Raw genomic sequence first — 5,346 nt, 5'->3', positions numbered from 1 at the left:
TGCATTCATTCAATGCACCACTCAGCTGAGCCCCACCTTTTACCAGAATACATGTCCCAATGTTACCAATATAGTGGGGCACGTCATCCAGCAAGCTCTGCAAAAGGATTCGAGGATTGCGGCCTCTCTCCTTCTTATGCATTTTCACGACTGTTTCGTTAATGTAAGTAGCAATATGTATGTTTATTGAAGAGATTTGTACTCAGTATATCATATGTCTGTTTATTGAATAGGTTTGTATTCAGTACAGAGATTTGTAATACTGATATTTTACTCACTCTTTGATTTTAAGGGGTGTGATGGATCCGTTCTCTTAGATGACACAACAAATTTTACTGGGAAAAGACAGCAGGTCCCAAAAATAATTCCCTCAGGGGCTTCGACGTTGTGGACAACATCAAGGCAGCAGTAGAGAGTGCATGCAACGCAACAGTTTCTTGTGCTGACATTCTCGCCATTGCTGCAGAGCGATCAGTCGTACTGGTCTGTAAATCTATCATAATTAATGACTTATAAGCTTGTGATACTGTGTTAGAATTAGTATAACGATTAATCCAACATTACTAAGCAATGTATAACCTTTATTTACCTTCACCAAAAGGTAAAGGATATCACAGGTTGCCAAAGAGTGCCCAACATATACTGTACTTGAAGGTTGGCACATCCATAGCAATATACAGCAATATCAGTTTTAATGTCTCCTCTAAGATATATTTTGCAAAGTTGGAAATGCATTTACTGTTCTAAACAGAACCCATAAATGTATGTAAAAATGTGAAAGCTATATTGAGAATTCATGAAACTTGTGCTACCAACTTTCAGCTCTTGAGTATAACTTTGCATCAGCAGAAACTTTCTTCAAGATTCAAGTCTGTAAACACAAAGAAACCCAGCAGCAAATGCTGCCCTACAATGCTCATATCTGCAGTGCATGGCTGCAAAATTTGGTGCACTTCCATTGTTTAGCACTTCACAGATGAAATATCAGATCCAATTTCTGAGTACAAATGGTCAGATGTCGCATTGCATGTAAGACTCGGCTCTCAGGGTTACATGGCTTCGAAAGTTTGAAACATTAAATATCCTTGTGTGCTATATCAACCATGAAGGCTTCTCCCTTAATACCAATAAAATATTCATGAAACCAATCATCTAATATCCCTTCACCGACTGCATTTCATGACATAATCAATATGCTAGAACCAAACGTTCTTTAAGTAACCGTTTTAGAAATCTTTTTGCCCTCATTCTCTCTCCAGTTTCTGCATAGTGATTAATGAGAGACCGAAAGGTTCTAGAATTTAGCACGAAACCCTTTTCAGTCATTTCTTTGAGAAGTCTTGTAACCTCATTTCTGTTGTGATATTTGCACCATGCACCAATCAGAATATTGTATGTTGGGAAGTTGGGAGTGAACCCTTTCTGTTGCATTTCATGCAAAAATTCACTTGCTTGGCGCACCATACCTGCTGCAGCGAAACCACTGATAAGTGCATTGTAAGTAGTAGGGGAAGTATTGAGTCCTTTTGTCATCATTTCATCATACAATTTGAGGACCTCTTTCAGATTTCTTGACATGCTATACCCACCAACAAGTGTGTTGTAGGTAATATAGTTGGGTACAAAACCTCTCGCCACCAATTCATTCATCAAACTGTCTGCCTCTTGCATCATTCCCGCTTGACAAAGGCCACCAAGGAGTATATTATAAGTTACAAGTGTAGGAGCTAGATGTTTGCTCATCATTTCCCAATACAACCTAAATGACTCTTTCAAATTTCTTTGTTTACAGTGCCCATCCATAAGAGCATTGTAAGTGGTTACATCTGGCACGAATCCTTTTTGTGACATTTTAGTCCAAACAAGCTTTGCTTTCTGTGTCATTCCCTTTGAGCAAAAAGCTTGTATCAGTGCATTATAAGTTCTAATGTCTGGTACAAGATCATTCTCTAATAATTGCTCATGCACCTGGAATTTGGAAAACCTCTCGTGAGGTACCATTCTTGATATAACCACGAACCATAATTCTGTGAGTTGTATGGTCTGGAGAAAGCCCTCTATTTGGTCATCTCATTCAAGAGCTCTTCTGCCTTATCCATTCTCCCTACCACACAATATCCACCCATGAGGGTGTTGTATGTAACAACATTAGGCATTAAACCATTCCTCATCATTTCATTGAGAAGTTCAAATGCCTCGTCAACATTACCAACTTTGCAGTGTGCATACGTCAGGGTGTTGTAACTAATGTGATCTGGAGCTAAGTCCTTCCAGTGCATTTCACTCAAAAGTTCCTTGGCTTCATTTATCATACCGATGTTGCAGAGGCCATTGATGAATACATTGTAAGTGACAATATCAAATACGAGGCCCTTTTCAATCATTTCCTCGCCAAGCTTAAATGCCGTGGTCACATTTCCTTCCTTGAAGAGACCATCAATAAGTGAGGTGTAAATAACAGCGTTAGGAAACAAATCTTTCTCAAGCATCTTCTGGAATAGATCCTTTGCTTCCTGCATTTTACCATTTTCTTTTAATCCATTGATAAGTGCAGAGAAAGTAACAACATTAGGGTTTAGCTGTTTCTGTATCATTTCATTGTGCAGTGCGAAAGCTTGTTCCAGGTTTCCTTGCTTACAGTATGCGTCAATCATAATGCTATAAGTCACATCGCTAGGAGTCACACCCATTTTGAGCATTGTATTGAAAACTTCCACTACTTCATCCATCTGCCCTTTTCTGCTAAGTCCATTTGTGAGTACATTGTAAGTGACAACATTAGCTTTCAAACCTCTTTTTTCCATCTCATTTAACAGTTCCCAAGCATCTTCTATGTTTCCTGTTTTGCAATGGCCATCAATTAGTATTGTGTAAGTGATATGATTAGGGATCACATTTAGACTTGGCATTTTCTCACACATCTCTCTTGCTTTGGCTAGATTTCCTCCCTTGCAAAGGCCGTCTATGAGGACACTAAAAATTACAGTATCAAAAGCAAGTCCTCTTCTCACCGTCTCGTCATGAAGCTGAAGTGCTTCCTGCACTTTGCTGCTTTTAAAGAGGGCATCAATCAGTGTCGTGTAAGTGATATGACTGGGAAAGAAACCCATGTTCTGCATTTCGTTGAGAAGCTCTCTGGCTTCTGACAGCTTCCCTGCCTTGCATAGCCCATTAATAAGGGAACTGTAGGTAACTTCATTGGGCATGATACAACTTCTCACCATTTCTTCATAGAGCGTAAACGCCTCTTCAAGCTTCCCTGCCCTACAATACGCACTTATCAAGGTTGTATGAGTAATATGATTAGGCTTCAAGTGCTCACCTTGCAGAAGCTCGTCCACTTCAGTTTCAATCAACACTGCATTATTGTCAATAGAAGAAACACGGTTGTCTTGAACCACTTCAGCCTCTGGAATCTGCCGACCACGTGAACACCCATTCAACATTTGCAATAAAAACTCTTGTGCTTCCTGTATCTCGCCTCTTATGCAAAACCCATTAATAAGTGTATTGAATGTTACAATATCAGGCCAAAACCCGAGCCGAGGCATGTTGTCTCGCAGCCTACAGGCCTCCTGCATATCCCCCTCCTTGCACTGCCCATCAATCAATATATTGAAAGAGAATTCATTCTGCACTAAACCATTCTTGACCATCCATTGCCACACAGAATTCGCCCCCTCCAGCATTCATTGTTGGCAACAGCCTTTCAACAAGATATTATATGTGATGACATTAGGATGGCAGCCCTTGTCAACCATTTTCGCTGTCAATTTCATTCCATATTCTACTTTTCCATGTGTACAAAACCCACAAATAAGCGTATTGTAAGACACAACATTAGGCCCACGGCGCTTGGCCTCCATCGCATTGATCAAGTCCAGTGCTTTCTGCAGCTTTCCTTCTTTGCATAAAGCATGAAGAACAATATTAAATGTAAGACTATTAACAGTGGTCATATGGGTGAAGAGATGCCATACCAGGGCAGTGCAGTGTAAGCGATCGAGGGCATGCAAGAGGTCATTCCAGGAGCGTAAACTGGTGGGTATCATACCAAATTTTACCATCAAACCAAAACCATGGTTCCCCTCTTCCTGGATCCTGCCAACCCATGTTAAGGATTCGATAAGCAGGCCGAACAGCGCACGTTTCGAACCCAAATCCCTGCAGCTCTGTGCGAATGATCTGCAGAGATCGGGAACAGGACTTCTGTTGTGGTCATATGCGAGAGCTTGCACGAAACCAGTTGCCCGCGGGAGCCTGTTTGCCTCTATCAGATTTCGAATGAGGATGCAATAGCATTCGGGAGAAATGGGCTGAAAAGCCTTTTTCCCTTCTTCTTCTGCCCACTTAATGAAATCTTCGTCCACTGTCATTGCCCGAGATGGGCTGCAGCTGCACAATTTTCTCAATTGTAAATGCACACAAGGAGGAAGTCTGAGTGATCTCATGACTGGGGTCAGATTGATAAGAATTCCTATTTCACCGTCCATCGATTAAAGTCGAAAGGCCTACAATCCTGCCAATGGACTTTATCTCGCCCACAAAAGTCATGGGAAGAAGCCTGCAAGGTCTGTAATGGGCAACATGGAGAACCTGTAAACTCTCCGTAGTCATGGTACTTGATTATTAAATGGATGTGCATTGTTGACAATTTCGACATGCTAACTGGAACAATGCCTTCGACTCCATTGTTTGTTAATTCCTCCGTTTGATTAAATAGTTAAGAGAATGAAATGGGAGGAAGCTCTTAAACATGGATTTTATTGGTATCTACAAAAGTTCTATTTTTTTATCATGATTGTAAGATTGTGGGTAATCAAGTAATGCTTTTGAGAATTTTGTTCAATTTTTTATTAATTTAAATTGTGTGTAAGAGAGGAGAAAACTAACTATGGTATGATGGAATGTCTCGTCTTATTTGTCAATGTAAATTGTCTTATGAACTCTTTTACTTTGTACTTCAACTAGTTTTATATAGCTAGTTTTATATACTTCAATTAGTTTTATATCGTTTTATATAGTTGTGGTTTTTATAAAGTTAATGGTATAAATTTCTAAATTTATCTTAATTTCAAATCTATAAGAGTTTAATAGAGATCAAATTTTTTGATAGATTGAATTCTTTTTCACACTGTATTAACAACAAAAGAGAAAGAAAATGGAGTTCGTATGCACTAGGGTTTTACAGTTTGGTTTGGCGAGATTAGGATCGGAGGCCAAGATTAGCCCTTTGGCGGGCTCGCATGGCGACTATGAAGCTGAGGCACTTGGCCTCTGGCGGGCTCACATCTTTGGGTGGGCATATGTTGAGCCACCTAATATGCAGAGGCATCCTTGATTCTG

At 40.0% G+C, this 5,346-nt stretch overlaps 1 pseudogene; it reads right to left on the bottom strand.

Moving 5' to 3' along the window:
* Positions 1 to 684: 684 nt before the first annotated feature.
* LOC149151170 (uncharacterized) lies at positions 685 to 4,775 on the bottom strand (annotated as a pseudogene).
* Between the last annotated feature and the right edge of the window lie 571 nt (positions 4,776 to 5,346).

This window comes from Pinus tabuliformis, chromosome 9 (genome assembly GCF_031772625.1).
Source record: "Pinus tabuliformis cultivar Carrire ecotype Pingquan chromosome 9, CPIR1, whole genome shotgun sequence".
NCBI lineage: Eukaryota > Viridiplantae > Streptophyta > Pinopsida > Pinales > Pinaceae > Pinus > Pinus tabuliformis.
This window is presented reverse-complemented; position numbering and strand designations above follow the sequence as displayed.